The sequence below is a fragment of the Phyllobates terribilis genome, unplaced genomic scaffold (genome assembly GCF_046119375.1).
Source record: "Phyllobates terribilis strain yellow unplaced genomic scaffold, ASM4611937v1 Scaffold_8__6_contigs__length_399053987, whole genome shotgun sequence".
Taxonomy (NCBI): Eukaryota; Metazoa; Chordata; class Amphibia; order Anura; family Dendrobatidae; genus Phyllobates; species Phyllobates terribilis.
The window spans coordinates 295,247,650-295,265,068 of NW_027362768.1; the positions used below are offsets into that span (position 1 = coordinate 295,247,650).

The 17,419-nt window shown below is 46.2% G+C and overlaps 1 pseudogene; it reads right to left on the reverse strand.

Moving 5' to 3' along the window:
• Nucleotides 1–232: 232 nt before the first annotated feature.
• The window catches only part of LOC141156627 (eukaryotic translation initiation factor 3 subunit L-like), a 43,632-nt pseudogene continuing 26,445 nt past the window's right edge, over nucleotides 233–17,419 (reverse strand).

Sequence of the window (17,419 nt, forward strand, 5' to 3'; positions counted from 1 at the left end):
AATTCAATAAACACATTGTTTAAAAAAAAAAAAAGGATTAGATTACCTAAGATTAGCGTGCCTACACAAACTACGTGGTGCAGAAAACATGGCTAAAGGCAGAAAAACATTTACTCTGTAAACTGGTTTTGAAAGTTTTTAGATTTTTTATTAAAACATTTAAGTCCACTTGATAGCGCCAGCAATGTGTGGGGAGATGTAGGTTGACCTTCAGTCCTTATAAATATCTTGTCTACTTGAACTGCTTTCAAGGTTTCTGGCTCATCTTCTGCAAAGTTTTGTCTAGCTGTAAAACAGAAATCTAAGTTTCAGTCACATAATACAGACGTACTGAAGAGGCTTTAGAGGCCTCACCTGCACTCTTTAACGTGCATTAAACTAGTCCAATATGGCATTCTTGTCTAAGTTTTTGGATCTGTGCATATCTCTAGTAAAAAATCCTTAATGAACCTTGGCAGTAAATGAAAAAGTACAATGATATAATTTCCAATTATTAGACTCCAATAATATACTATACACATGTGCACCTGAAACCAGAAGAGCTTAAATCTCCGAATACAGGTACATAACAATTAACCTATTAATCATAAGATTAAAGGGAACCTGTCAGGTCAGATAACGCTATTAACCTGCAATAGCTTTATGAGGGTGCCCGGCAGCAGTACTGAAAATGCAGCACCCAGGAGAAAATTAACTTTATTTCTCCCGGGAGCAGCCGGCTTTCAGTCATACCAGCTTGCTAGCATGGCTTCAGTTACCTCTCACAGCACTGTGAACCTGTCACCACGACACAGCATTTTGACTGACAGCTGTCACTGATGAATCGCAGAGCCTGCTGTCAGTCAGTGCCGGTCCATGCTTACAGCTGCTGCTCTCAGTGCTGTGAGCAGGGACTGTAATTGCTCCAGGCTTGACGGAAAGCCAGCAGCTCCATGGAGAAATAAAGTTCATTTTCTCCCGAGTGCAGCACTTTCAGTACAACGGCTGGGCACCTTCATAACGCTATTAACCTGCAGATTAAACCTATATCTGCAGGTTAATAGAAGTATCATACTTGACAGGTTACCTTTAAAAAGAACGCTAAATCTAAAGAAAGCATGGTCACAGGAGTCAAATTTAGAGCTTTTTTTTTCTTTGATTTAAAGGGGTAATCTTGTTCGGCTCACTTCCGTATCGGTAGGTGAGCAGATATCTGACTGGCGTGCCTGAGCGGCAGGTATTGGGCACCTGTCCCATTCTAACTAATAACCTTATGTGGACTACCTGTATGTCCATTCTAGTGAAATAATTCCAGTTGGCATCAGAGATGAATTTCAGCTTGTGCAGGCAAGTGAGGAGAGGAGAACGATATCAGCCACAGATGCCCACAAGCTGTAAGATATCTGAAGGTGTGACATCAACGGCCCCACTCGCCTCCAGATACAGCAGTGAGCGGAACCGCCTTACTGCTTTACAGCGCTAGAACATGAGCCCTTATAATTATAGCAAACCCTCACCTCTTCAAACTTGTGTATCTGTCGTATAAAGAAGTCTCAGTAGCGTCAGGCGACTTTGGTATCTGCAATGTGAATCATGTCCTAAAGGAGAATGGAATCAAAATAAATTGAAGAAGGTCAGTTACACATAATATAGGAACGACAACAACTATGCGGATAAGACAAAAACCAGAATGCCATCCAATGTATTATTAAATGTGTAAAACTTGGATAATCACACAGCTGAATACTGTACCTTATCTATGTAGAAGTCCACTTCTGATGCGGACTGAAATTCTCCCTCCAGTGCAGAAATGCCGCTAGTCCACACGAGGTTCTTCATCTTATGCTTGAAAACGAGAAGCTGAATGCGAAATTCCTGTTCTGGTAAATCCAAGAATCCTGCCAGCTTGGCCACGGGCATAGTGGTATATAACTTCAGGAAACTGGGAGGGAAAAAAAAAAGCAAACATGGTGAAAACGCAATTATGTGAGGTCTCTGGACATCTTTCTACCCCAACATTCTCCGCTCGAAGGAATGTCCCCAGGACGACATATGATCAAGCACTTTGCCGTTTAGGTCTTGCTGACTCTTGCTTTGTAAAAAATAAACAATATATATTATTGTGCCTGCGTATGATCCTGCATTGGTACAACATGGGCTCATTGGATACTATAAGCAGGACATTCAGGATAATTCAGCATACTGCTGCGTGCAGAGGCGCGATGTGGCATCTTACACCAGTTCCAGAATGGAGACGCACCTGCGGATGGTGGACAGCTGTGCCTGCTGCTGGACTTCATCCAGAAAGACTTTAAGTTGCTGAAGATAAGGTTCTTTGTGAGAGTTGGAGTGAACATTATCATAGTTAGGGACCACTGGTGACAGGAACTTGGGGCAGGCGTAATTAAAGAGCTCTTCATAAATCTGTGCATCGCTGATGAGTAGAAGAAAATTTACACGTGGTCAGAAATTACAAAAACGCAGAATATTTACTTGTATTACATACCCAAATGTTGTAGATCATCCAAACCCTCGGACACATTTCTATCTGAAATGTGTACTGAGCCATCTACTCTAATCACAAGTTTAATGGCGTTTTTCACTTATAGGAAATTTCAAGGGGGAACTGGAAAAGGTTTCCCCAGAAGAAAGCTGTAATTTTTATTTTAAAATTTTATAAATGAAAACCAAACTGTATGGACAAAAGTATGAAATACAGGTTTATCATTTAGCCTTTACTAACATGTCTTGGAGAAAACTTGGCGCTCAGGTAATTGATGACAGAAGATAATTTTATTGTGTGCAGGCAATCCAAAATAAAGAAGGTCATTGCATGGCCTAGACGTCATCAGTAGTGTTGAGTAGTGTTGAGCCACCCCCGTAGTGTTCGAGTTCGGTTCGGTTCGGTTCGTCGAACACCCGTGTGTTCGCCGAACTGTTCGTCGAACTGTTCGTCGAACACCTTCGAACACCGTTAAAACCAATGGCAGGCAAACAAAAACACATAGAAACACATAGAAAACACCTTCAAAGGTGTCCAAAAGCTGACAAACTGCTCAGAAGACATAACTAACACATGGAAAAGTGACAAGTACATATAGTCATGCGAAAATAAAAGAGGTGGAGGAGTAAAAGGAGGGGGAGACACAGATATAGGCATGTCATGCCCTTCTAAAATCCAAAGAGTGAGAAGCCGACACGGCCAGTCCGTTCCTACCCGTGCCACCTCCGTGTCGCCGGGTTTGTGCCAGAGCCGCGGTGGACCCTGACGGCCAGCCCCCCTCTCCTAATACTGGTGCCTGTCCGCTGGTGGGTCGAGCCCCCCGCGGTGGGGGGGGGAGTAACATCTGCAGAAGAAAGACCATCTTCCAGCCAAACTAACATGTCGACTTCTTTTCGTGGACAATGTGATACGATCCCTTTGTTACGGACACGCCCATCGCTACAAATTCCAGATGAGGCACAAAAACAGCAGGTGCTTCAGCGGATATCAAGTGCTCCTTCAAGTGGGCTCTCCTCCACCTCAACTTCAACATCACAAATACTCCAGTCCTCAGAGGTGTCACCCCAATCGCACTTGCTTCCTCACAGCTCCCAAGTCTCCAGCTGCCCGTCTGAGTATGGGGTAACACAGATGGTTGAGTCTGCACAGCTGTTTACTCATACTATAGCCTGGGAAACGGAGGTCTGCTCCAGAGCTTCTGTTAATCCAGACGAGGAAATGATCTGCACTGATGCCCAGAATCTTTATAAGTCGGATCCAGGACCAGATGAAGAAGGTTCTGAGCATAATGTAGACCCTCGTTCCCAAACTGTAACTTCTGTTGGTGGAGACAATGATGAAGACGATGATGAGACTCAAATACCTGATTGAAGCGACAACTTGACTTTTCGGTCAGGGCAGGAAGAGGTTGGCTTTGAGGACGACGGGTGTGATAACACACAGGGTGATGATGACAAGGTTGGAGATCCCACTTACTGTCAACCCACAGTCAGCCAGTCGATGAGGTCACCCGGGCCTTTGCCTGGCCTTTGGGATGTCGCGGTGGTCGGCTCCCTGGCCCGTACCCTGGGGTCACTCTTTAAAAGGGTGGATAATTGTTAATTTTAAAAGAGTTTGTGACACCACCTGTGGTATCTGGTGAGAAGCACCAGCGCTGCAGCAGTCCACTGAGGCCCGTGATAAGGCAGCTCGATGGTATAGCTCCCCACAGGTGGAGCTAGGTCTCAGGGCAGCGTATGCAGGGGGAATGCAGGACAGGCGAGACCCAGCTGGGTCAGAGCAAGAACAGAAACGGACACGGTAGTCACTTCAGTACCTTTTACTGGAGGAAATTCAGGCACATCCTGGAGCACTGTAGGGTGAAGGGTGCATATCAGGATCCTCCCCAATGAGCGGGTGTAGAGCCTCCTGTTTCTTGCCTCTGCGCAGTAAGTTTCTGACCTGCCTGGAGCTAGGCCTAACTTTGTCTCTGTCCTGCGCTGGCTGACCTTGTGGTAGGGCCGTCTCTAGAAGTTCACGCTCCCAGTATGCGGGGCCTAAGAGTCTCCTGGCTCTGTTACGTATCAGCACCTTAGCGATCCTGGGACTTGTAGTTCTCCAGGGATTCCGGTTATGCCTTACTGGGTCATAGAGATCCCGGTAAGCTCGGATCCGGTGTCCGGTAAATGCTTCGGGGTGAGCTGGTTAAGCTCCTCTGCCCCTTATGTACTAACTCGCCACTCGCCTTCGGCCTACTCGGGCCCTCAATAGGCTATACACACTAACGGCAGCTTGCCGCGCTTCACCGATCTTATGACACCGGCACACCTTAAGCTCTATCTGGGCTCCCTGAATCTAGCTAGCAGGAGCCTCGTGCTCCACTGCTGAACTATTAAGTGAGTTCTCTAGACTAGACTGAGCTCCACTGCAGACTGACCTCTCTTAGGCTTCTCTACTGCAGGAACTCTTCAGAGGAACTGAACTGCCTAGCTCCACCTTCCCTATTTATATCCCTAACGGGCTCCCTCTGCTGGTCTGAGGTGGAAGGTGGAGATGTGTGAATGTTTATGGGGGCCTCTTGTGGAGGATTCCATCAATACACTCTTCTAGGATCTGTGATACCAAGCGCAGCGGGGCGTCACAGATGCTATTGACAACGAGGTTAGGTTGCGCGTTCCTGGACAGAGAAGGAGTACTGGAAGCACGTCAACAACTGCATCCTCAACCACAACTCCGCCTCTGACCACAAGTCGTAGTGGCTCTTCAGGTCGCATGGGCTCTAAGCCTTGCATAGCCTGGGCATTTATTCAGATCGATAAGGATGACCCAACTCGTGTTATCTGTAATATTTGTCACCAAAAGCTAAGTAGAGGCCAAAAAATCCATAGTTTGAGTACTTCATGCATGTACCGTCACATGGATATGAAGCATAAGTTGCAGTGGGAAGCTCACTGTGCTACAATGTGGCCTAGCAGGCTGGGCCAACCACCGTCTGCCCCATCTTGTGCATCCGCGGCCTCTTCATCCTCTGTGACTGGGGGGACAGCAGTCACACATGTTTTTGGACGCAGACCTGCCACCTTTTTACCTGCAACAGCCAGTGTGATTGGCAGGTCGTCAGTTCATTGGGAAGTGGAAACACCTGCTGGTGTTGAGAGCTCTCTGACATCGAGAGCACCACCTTTGGATAAAGGCAACCTAACATGTCCGCCTGCATCTTCCTCACAGACCGGCAGTTTGCCAGGGACACCCTACTCAACCCCGTCAAAGCACAACAGCCAGCCCTCGGTCCCTCAGATTTGGACAAGTAAAAGACCATTTCCTCCTAGCCATGAGAAAGCTAAGAGGTTGAATTTCACCATCTGCAAGCTGTTGGCTACAGAAATGCTGCCTTTCCGCCTGGAGGACACAGTGGATTTTTGAGACCTTATGTCCGTCGCAGTGCCCCAGTACCAGATGCCCAGTCGGCACTACTTCTCAAAGAAAGGTGTGCCTGCGCTCCACCAGCATGTCGCACACAACATCACCGCTTCTTTGAGAAACTCTGTGTGTGACAGGGTGCATTTCACCACAGACACTTGGACGAGTAGGCATGGACAGGGGCGTTACATGTCGCTGACAGGGCACTGGGTAACTATGGTGACAGCAGGACAAGGGGCTGCTGTCCAAGTCTTGCCGTCCCCGCGAGTTGTACGTCAATCCTCTTTATCTAGAAGTTCCTCCACTGCTTCTGCCTCCTCAACCTCCTCTCGGTCCTCCACCTGCACCCAAAGCCTGTCTGGTAATGCCACCTGCTTTCTAACTGCGCACCTCCTTACTATGCTGGCAGCAGGGCTCAACGGCATCAGTGTTTACTTTGAAATGTCTGGGAAATGTGAGTCACACAGCTGAGGACTTGTGGTCAGCTCTGGAGACCCAGTTTCATGAATGGTTGTCTCCACTGGACCTGCAACCAGGGAAGGCCGTGTGCGACAATGCTGCAAACCTGGGTGCGGCCCTTCGCCGGGGCAATGTTACACACGGGCCTTGTATGGCTCACGTGTTGAACCTGGTTGTCCATAAATTTTTAGCCCACTATCCTGGACTAGATGGCCTTCTGCAGAGGGCACGGTCGCTGTGTGCTCACTTCCGCCGTTCGCATCCCGCAGCTCAACGACTTACATCTCTACAGAAGTCGTTGGGCCTGCCAGTTCACCGGCTGAAATGCGATGTGCCGACACGGTGGAATTCAACTCTGCACATGTTGCAGCGACTGTGGCAGCACCGACAAGCCCTGGTGCAATAGTTTCTGACGTATAGCCTGGGCCAACGAGATCCAGAGGTGGGGCAAATCACACAGCAGGAGTGGTCTCAGATCAGGGACCTATGAAGTTGACGCGCCCCCTGGGCCGTGGGGTACCCGGAGCCGGGCCGGTAGACGCTGGGGGTTGTAGTCACTGTGGCGGTGACCCGGTCCGTGACCCAGGGCGGTCAATCCAACGGTAATTTGTATATATGGATTTTATAATGTCCGACTACGCCACCTGTGGAGTGCGGCCAAAGGGGCCGCCGCTGCGGAACAGTCCTCTGAAGCTGGTGGTTTTGCTGCAATGGTATTATTACTCACCACAGGAAGAGTGTAGCTTCAGGGCAGTGTGGGTGGATGATGGTGGTTGTAGTGCAGGGAGTCAGTAATGAACACAGAGTCCGTGTGATGCAGTCCCAAGATCTTTACTCACAGTTGTTGCAGTCCAGATTACAGGTACCAGAGCTATCTCACCCGTCGTGCTGTGCGTACTCAGTGAGGGGCTCAGTCCACCCCCAGATAGCTCCGGAGTACTTAGCAGGACCCCCTTCTGTGTGTCCTTTCTCTGGCCTTCTCCCTGCACCTCACACCCAGTGACACTTCTATCCGGTATCCTCGGGCCTTGGCGGGCGACTTGTGTTCCGTCCCCTGGGTCCTATGTGGCTACCTTCTTAGTGAGACTGGTGTGGACTTTTGCCAGCAGTACATGAAATGCTGCAGCCTCCGGTTTCTAGTTGAGCCTTGCTGTTTCTCCTCTAGTTGAGGGACCGGTTCCCCTTATCTGGCCTGACCCCTCTACCTCCTGGTAGCAGCGGGAGTACAGGTGGCCTTCTGCACGGCCCGTAGCCCTAGGGTCCCTTCGGTTCCTGGAGCCTTCCTGCTCCCACTCCTCTCTTCTCTCCTTCAGTCCTGGGCTTCCCAGGCTAGGCCCGCCTCCGGAGCAGAGCTCATGCCGAGCCTCTGCTCCTGTCACTTTTCCTCCTCTGACTGGCTTGCTCTTTTTAAGATGGCTTCCTATTTATACTCTCCCTGTCATGTGCTCCCCTAAGCTGCTCCCCTAAGCACCCACTACATAGGATCCTCCCACCAGCTAGGGACCTGGGACTGTGCTCTCCCTTAGGAGCAATCTCGCCCTAACCCCACTGCGGGTATGTGTTGGATGCAGGTGTTAGGGTCCCGAGCCATACGCCTTCCTTACCTGAGGGTGAAATACCACACCTCTGGGTGAGATGCAGTAGCTCTGTGGTGACTGCACCCTCAGGGGCGCTACACACCTTTCTGCACAGTTTTGAAATGGTGACGAAGATGTTTAGTGCTGACGACGATGCCATTATCAGCATAACTATTCCGGTGATTTACATGCTGGAGCACACATTAAACAGAATTCAGAGTCAGGTGGTCGAACAAGAGGAGGTGGAGGAAGTAGAGGAGGAGTCGTATGCGGAAGGGATAACATCTCCAAGGTCCAGACGGTTGGCAGCACCAAGGAGGCAGGCATGGGAGGGTGGGGGAGAGGGATTAAACAGGGCGCATGGTAGCAGCCAAACTGTTGAGGAAGGTGCAGGAGCCGAGGAAGAAGTGGAGGATGAACTGGCGATGGGCATGGAAGACTCATCAGATGAGGGAGACCTTGATCACATTTCTGTTGTGCGAGGTTGGGGGGAGAGGGCAGAGGAAAGAAGCATGATTCTTACCTCGCCACCAACACAACAAGGACTTGGTCCTCCTGGATGCGCAAGACACATGAGTGCCTTCTTGCTGCACTACCTGCAACATGACCCTCAGATTGCAGAATTCGAAGTAATCTCGACTACTGGGTTGCCACACTCTTAGATCCCCAGTACAAAAGTAAATTTGCCGAAATAATTCCTGCCATAAAAAGGGATTGACGCATGCAGGAGTATCTGCAGACGCTGTTGCAGAATCTTACATGTGCTTTTCCACAAAACACCAGTGGTGCACGAAGTGAATCTCACAGTTCTAACTTGCCAACCGCGGGACTGTCGAGTCTTCATCACTCAAACCGTAACAGTAACACAGTATCTGCTGGTAACAGCAATTTTGTGAAATCGTTTCACCACTTTTTTAGACCATCCTTTGCAAGGCCACAGGAGACAAGAAGTCTGACACATAGTCAATGCCTAGAGAGGATGGTGCAGGAGTATCTCCAAGTGAACATCGAAGCCATGACTGTGTCACTGGACCCTTGCTCATTTTGGTATTCCAATCTGGAAAAATGGCCGGAGCTCGCCACTCACGCCTTGGAGATCTTGTCATGCCCTGCAGCCAGTGTTCTCTCTGAACGTGTGTTCAGCGCTGCTGATGGTGTGCTGACAGATAAGCGCACGCGGCTGTCCACTGAGAATGTAGACAGACTCACGTTCATAAAGATGAACAAATCATGGATTCGCAAGGACTTTTCTAATCCTGTGTTATCCTTGGGAGGCTAAAAGCTTGAGGATTTGGTAATATCATCTCACCAACCGTTTTAAGCAACTGTGGGGCAATTGATGCCACTTAACCCTAGAACGCATGACCATAAAAATCTACACTTTCATATACCTGGGGCCTTTTAGGCCCGTGTGCAAATAACATTGAATAACTCAAACTCAAATGACAAACAACTATATACATGAAGAATACCTAGAGTTTCAAAATTCTAACTAAAGTAATCTTGCAGAAAATAGAAAACAATTAACAGGGCGGGACTGCGAGGCCCCAGGTATGCGTTCTAGGGTTAAGTGGTGTCTGTGCCACAATTTTGGGAAAAAATGGAAACTCTTTTTGGAGTCCCCTTGCTGTGTCTTACGTGACGTTGGCATCGTCAATTCCAGGTGGGTTGGGTCGCTCCCCCCCCCCCCCCTTTAACTGTAAGAAACTACATACACTATGGCTTGTTTGCATTCTGTGCAATTTAAGGGTGTGGCATCCCCTTTGTTGAGCTGATTAGTATATATGTAGCTTACCACGGGCCTAGGTGGTCTGGAGTTGGGACCCGGTCCTATTTGTCTACCCTTTTATATGCATTACTTCAACTTTGATATACAGTAAGGTTTTTAATATAGGCAGTATAGGTACCGTCCCAATTTAGGGTCACCTTGCCGCTGGTGGGACGGCTTGTATACTTTTTTTGATCAAAAATAGTTCACTAAGTACCCTATATTTATTATGCAACTTTGCTTTACATTTATATATAATGATGGTAGGGTATGAGATATATTTTTGTCTTTTGTAGGTTTTGCTTCTTTTTGCTAGTGTGAACATGCTCCTATTTCTTGCATGTCTACCATCTTAGACCTCAGTTCACATTGCTTGGTTTTTTGTCTTGTTTGCATTCTGTGCAATTTAAGGGTGTGGCATCCCCTTTGTTGAGCTGATTAGTATATATGTAGCTTACCATGGGCCTAGGTGGTCTGGAGTTGGGACCCGGTCCTATTTGTCTACCCTTTTATATGCATTACTTCAACTTTGATATACAGTAAGGTTTTTAATATAGGCAGTATAGGTACCGTCCCAATTTAGGGTCACCTTGCCGCTGGTGGGACGGCTTGTATACTTTTTTTGATCAAAAATAGTTCACTAAGTACCCTATATTTATTATGCAACTTTGCTTTACATTTATATATAATGATGGTAGGGTATGAGATATATTTTTGTCTTTTGTAGATACACTATGGCTTGGGGTAACACAGATGATTGAGTCTGAAGAGCTGTTTACTCAGAGGTCTGATCCAAATCTTCAGTGTCTGCTAGTCAGCGTAGAATTTTTAACTGCATCTAGCCTAGGCAATACTTTGGGCGTAGTAGCCCAGCTGCGAAGCAAGCTGCACCGCCTGTGTATCTAATAAGAATTTTTAAATGCATCTAGCCTAGGCAGACTGTGGGGACCCCCAACCAAACCCAGACGCTCAGCCCCCCTACCGCCCCCCTTTCCTTGACAATACAATAATGTAACTCTTACAACTGGATGGGTGAGGATCGGTCACAGCTTTATTAACTCTTTATACTCATTCCATTAGAAAGACATTTTATTTCTAAAATAATTCAGCTTGTTGCAGCATGCCCTGGGTCTCCACTCCGGCAACTTGGCCAACAAGTGTAACTCTCCAACATGTCCTTTCTATTTCCAGGCCACGGAGGATCCTGCGTACTCGTATACGGGACTCTGACCCCCACCCATCACTCTTAACGCTTGTTCCACTCCGTCCTGGAGTCCTGACAGGAATATGTCCAGTCCAATATCCATTAAGTGAACACTGTCGGGCCGTATGAGGCCTGCTTTATCTCCTTCCAGTTGTCTGTGTCGTACCACTACACCACCTCTGTCTCTTCTAAATTTTGCCATCCGAATATTTATTACCCGTCTTGTCCGTTCGATGGCCGTGATGTGTCGCGCACCTTGCCATACCGCTATCGGCACAATCTCTGACCATACTATAGCTAGTTTTGTGAAAAATTCTCTGAAGCGCTCAGTGTCTAGTTTCATTATTGCCATTAGTTATGCGCTCTTGTGATGACCTAGGTTGTTTCCTCCGGCCTGTATAACTAAGATGACCAGACATCTTGCCTCTCTCCCTACATTGATTACCTCCATTAGTACCTGTGGCCATAGCAGGCCTCTAATACCTCTCCAGTTGAAATATGTGTTATGAAACTCTAATTTCCTCCCGCCTGGGCGGACTTTCGCCCTTTAATCTGCCCAATATATATACGAGTGGCCTATCACCCACACTGTCGGCTTAGCGTCACCTATAAAAGAAACAAACCACGTTAGGATAACAAGTCCGGTCTTATGTATCTTGCCAAACACGTGGATCACCATCTCTCTATCCTCTGAACTTCCGTTTCTGACAGTCCTGCTCTTGCTGCTTCTGTGGCCGCGCCTATGCGGAATGAGTGTGTCCCGTAATCTTTGGGGTGGTTCCCTGCCGATGTTATGCATTTATTAAATATAGCTTGGAACTGGTATCTTGATAATGGCGTCCCATCAATGTGTGATAGGAACAAATTACTTTGTGATCTGATGGTTAGATATGGTTTTACTATTGTTACCCGACTCAGTGTACCGTTTGTGGGTTGTAGAAGTACCCAAGTGCCCCTGCCCGCTGGAACCATTTTCGATTTGTGTATGCGTAGACGTATTACATTATTGCCTATGACTACGTCCTGGTGTAATAAGCCTCCACTGGTGCTAATTTTGGATTGAGGGACTAATTCGCTTATGCATAGCGCCCCGAAGAAGGCGATCACAAATGCAGTAGACAGTAGTGTTGCTTCAAATTGTGAGTGTCATGTTAATGGTGTTAGGGATATGATGTGAGAAATCAGTTTTAGTGACACGGGACGGGACGTCTACACTCCTGACTTGGCTGACCCCTTTTCCACCCTTTTATGGATTGTCTGATGATGAATCTTTGTCACATCTCCCCAATTCAGTAGTTGGAAGTGAAATGCTACTCCGGTCAGACACCGCTGCGCTGACGCCCCTGATATGCCCCTCATCATTAGCTGGTGGAGAAATTCTATGGTGACTTGTGATCTGGCTTGTTCACATTGGTCAACCCGTCTGCCTGCTACTAGTCGTGTCCACTCTTCCCATGCCTTACCGTATGCTTGCCACGTCGACGGGGCAACTGACGCTCTGATTAATGGCATCAACTATTCGCCACTAGATCCCATAGGGAAGGTGGGCAACTGTTGTCCCGATGGGTGGGCATTGTGGAAGAGCTCTGTGAAAATCTGCCAATTGAATTGTTATAAAGCGTTAGCAGCAGCTTTAGACCCCTCAGCATAGTGGCTAGCGCGGACCCATACATTGTGTTTTAGGCACAGGAATGCTAGCCTGGGTAGTAGGCCTAGCACTGGGAGAGACGATGATGCCATCTTATTAATGCAGTGCGCTAAGCTGGTGTTTTTTGTTATAAAGCGTATATTTTTGTAAGCCAGGAGCGCGCCCCATATTTCTATTGCTACCACTATTGGGAAGAAAAATTATTTTCAGGGCTAGATGCAGCGAAAAATTATTATTAATTGAAAAGCTGGTGGAGCTTGGTATAGATGGCCTAATACAATGAGACCCACACACTGCTAGAAGGCCAAATATTTTTTCAGAGGTAGATGCAGAAAAAAATTATATTCAGTTTGCAACCTGATGGAGGTCTGTATAGATGGATTAATAGAACAAGTCCCACACACAGCTAGAAGCCCAATATTTTTTCAGAGGTAGATGCAGAAAAAAATTATATTCAGTTTGCAACCTTATGGAGGTCAGTATAGATGGACTAATAGAACAAGTCCCACACACAGCTAGAAGCCCAAATATTTTTTCAGAGGTAGATGCAGAAAAAAATTATATTCAGTTTGCAACCTGATGGAGGTCTGTATAGATGGATTAATAGAACAAGTCCCACACACAGCTAGAAGCCCAATATTTTTTCAGAGGTAGATGCAGAAAAAAATATATTCAGTTTGCAACCTGATGGAGGTCTGTATAGATGGATTAATAGAACAAGTCCCACACACAGCTAGAAGCCCAATATTTTTTCAGAGGTAGATGCAGAAAAAAATATATTCAGTTTGCAACCTGATGGAGGTCTGTATAGATGGATTAATAGAACAAGTCCCACACACAGCTAGAAGCCCAATATTTTTTCAGAGGTAGATGCAGAAAAAAATATATTCAGTTTGCAACCTGATGGAGGTCAGTATAGATGGACTAATACAACAAGTCCCACACACAGCTAGAAGCCCAATATTTTTTCAGAGGTAGATGCAGAAAAAAATATATTCAGTTTGCAACCTGATGGAGGTCTGTATAGATGGATTAATAGAACAAGTCCCACACACAGCTAGAAGCCCAATATTTTTTCAGAGGTAGATGCAGAAAAAAATATATTCAGTTTGCAACCTGATGGAGGTCAGTATAGATGGACTAATACAACAAGTCCCACACACAGCTAGAAGCCCAATATTTTTTCAGAGCTAGATGCAGAAAAAAATTATATTCAATTTGCAACCTGATGGAGGTCCGTATAGATGGACTAATAGAATGATGCTATGCCCAAAAGATTTTACTTCACTAGGTGCAGTAAAAAAATTGGTATTCTATACACAGGTGGTATATCTTGCAACACAGATAGGCTACTCCACTGACTAACACACTCTGCAATAGGCCAAAAAGGATTAGCTTTGCTAGATTCAGCCAAATGCTGTGAAAAAAACTTGCACAGCACTGGCACAGTCCTGCCTGGCAAAAACTGATAGGAACTGATGTAACCTAGTCCTGAAAAGGACTCCAATTACAATTAGTCTTTACTCCCACAATCTATCTATTTAAGAGCACAGACCTGCCTGATAAAAGTCGTAGGAAATGCTGTAACCTAGTCCTTAAAAGGACTGCAATCACAACTATTCCCTACTCCCAAGCTATCTGTAGATTTGTGCGAAAATTGGCTTGAAATTAACAAGGTATAGCGCACACAGCAACAGCGGTGCCGTCTAACACGCAGCTGCAGCAGTGAGAAAATGGTGGCGACGGGGAAAATGGCTTGGTCTTATAGGGCAAGGACATGTGACATACACTGCCAATGACACATGCCCTTGCTTGTGTGAAAAAAAGCACTTCGCTCCGTGTGTGCGCTGCTGATAGGCTGACAGATTGCACCTCCCCACTGTAAATGCGGGAAAGAGAAAAAAAAATGGAGATCTTCATTGTTCCTGCAGAGATCCATCCCCTGCCCCTCCCCCCACCCCGCTGTACACTCAAACTGCGTATTAACATTAATTTTCATCATTACTGAGAAAAAATCCAGTTATGATTTTGGTGCACGAACAGTTATCGAACATAACCTCGAACAGCCGAATTTTTCTCAAATTGTTCGTGTTCGCCAAACGGCTCGAACACCGCCCAAAACAGCTCGAATTTGAGATTGGCGAACAGTTCGAGTAGAACAACTGTTGGTGCAATAGTAAGAAAATGGAAGAAATACAAAATGACTGTCAATCGACATTGATCTGGGGCACCATGCAAAATCTCACCTCGTGGGGTATCCTTGATCATGAGGAAGATGAGAGATCAGCCTAAAACTACACGGGGGGGAAGTTGTTAATTATCTCAAGGCAGCTGGGACCACAGTCACCAAGAAACCCATTGGTAACACATTACGCCTTAAAGGTTTAAAATCCTGCAGTGCCCACAAGGTCCCCCCTGCTCAAGAAGGCACATGTGCAGGCCCGTCTGAAGTTTGCCAATGAACACCTGGATGATTCTGTGAGTTATTGGGAGAAGGTGCTGTGGTCAGATGAGACCAAAATTTAACTTTTTGGCATTAACTCAACTCGCCGTGTTTGGAGGAAGAGAAATGCTGCCTATGACCCAAAGAATATCGTCCCCACTGTCAATCATGGAGGTGGAAACATTATGTTTTGGGGGTGTTTCTCTGCTAAGGGCACAGGACTACTTCACTGCATCAATGGGAGAATGGATGGATAACCCTTCTAATGGCTGCCAAGAACTTTTGGGACATCTGGATAAGAGAACTACTGCAGGTCTTGCTCGAACTTAGATTTCTGTTATCTGTACTCTCAACCATGTAATAATTTCTTACTACTGTTCAGTTGTTCTGGAAATATAGTGTATGTCTGATCTTCTGCTTGCAGAGTATGTACTTCCGAGTGCCGGAGTGTCGGGTGACCACGTACTATTATGTTGGCTTTGCCTACCTTATGATGCGAAGATATCAGGATGCCATTCGTGTGTTCGCTAACATCTTGCTATATATCCAGAGAACCAAGAGTATGTTCCAGAGAACCACATACAAGTATGAAATGGTAAGCCCCTTATGTGTTCTGCCATCTCTTATATTTTTATTATCAAATTATAAATGATCGCTGGATTTACAAACCTTGTATTCCTTCTGCACAGATTAACAAGCAGAATGAGCAGATGTATGCACTGCTGGCCATCGCCCTCACCATGTACCCCATGCGCATTGATGAGGAGTATTCACACTCAGCTGAGAGAGAAATATGGGGACAAAATGTTACGTATGCAGAAAGGGTAAGGAAGTCTTAAGCTGCATGACCGTGTTTTTTATGGTGGGCGTCTGTTCTCCTTAAATCTATTGGAGTCTCTGTATTATTGATTCTGATTCCAAATAGCTAAAAAATATATATATATTTTCCTCTTTTTTGCATTGCAATTTGGAAATATTTGCTCAATTATTTTTTGGGGTTGCAGAATATTACGCATCTACAAAAAGCCCTCTATATGGACAGGTACAGCAGGGCCTCAGTTTTCTAACCATAAATATGGCATATCACTAGGGCTCCCATCTAAAGCTAGAATAAAAAGGTCATGGGCAATTTGGCATTTTCTCTCTTATAGCCCCTAGATAAGCATGGAATAGGGCAGAGAAAAAATACATGGTGGTTGCTGGGCTTGACCTAGGTTTTGCATTAGTGTAAATGAAGGTAGGTTTATTCCGCCACCCCCCTAGTGACGTGGTACTGGGATAAGCGCTTGACATGTATAAATGGGAACATTTTCCATTTAAATGTCCAGGCTGGATTATTGGTGCTTCATAACCCATGCCACAAGCAAAGGAAAATAAATGGCCTTTCAGTGCAGGCAAAACAAAGTAAACTGTTCCAAGACAGTCACTTTAGAGACAGTCCAGGACACACAGGCTGGATAGCATCCAGTATACCGGCTCAGACTGGAGACATCACACAGGAGGTCTTCTCAGTTCCAGACACAGACCACTTGTCAAACAGACTCTATTTTATTATGTGAAGCACACCCAGAGGTGGGGTATGTGGGCAGCCAGACCCACCCGTCTCTCAGGCTGCCCGTAAAACCTGCCCCAGATGCACCCAACAAGCCTCTTAGTACTATGTGTCCGTTAGCCACCTTGCAGTATTAATGTGGAGTTACAAGGAAAAGGCAGGCTGGTCGGCACTCCATATGGTTCTTCCTCTGGTCAAGGAAATGCATATCAAACCAAGTAGGATCCCGGCACTCACATGTGAAATAATTAGCCATTTATTGTTGTCTCAACATACAAGTCATTAGCCCCTTCTGGGCTTTTTTCAATTGAGAAAAAAAATTAGCCGTTTATTGTTAAGACTAATTATTTCACATGTAAGTGCCGGGATCCTACTTGGTTTGATTTAATATGGATTTGTTCCTACTTTGCAGCTATAACGGCTCCACTCTTCTGGGAAGGCTTACTGCAATATTTAGCCGGTATTTCTGTGTGAATTTTTGCTCATTCATCCAGAAAAGCATTTGTAAGATCAGATACTTATGCTGGCGAGAGGGCCTGAATCTCAATCTCCTTTCTACATCATCCCAGAGGTGTTCTATGTATTTGAGGTCGGGGCACTGTGCAGTCCAGTTAATTTATTTCACACCAAACTCTCCCAACCATGCTTTTATGGACATTGCTTTCTGCACTGGGCACAGTCATTAGGAACAGAAAAGGGCCAACCCCCCCAAACTGTTAACACAAGGAGCTACAATCATACAAAATGCTGTGGTATGCTGAAGTATTATTATTTCTCTTCACTGGAATTAAGGGCCCAAGGCCGACCCCTGAAAAACAACTTTATAACGTTATCCCTCTTTTACCAATGTTACAGCTGAATCAGTGTAGTCAGTCAGGTAACGTTTT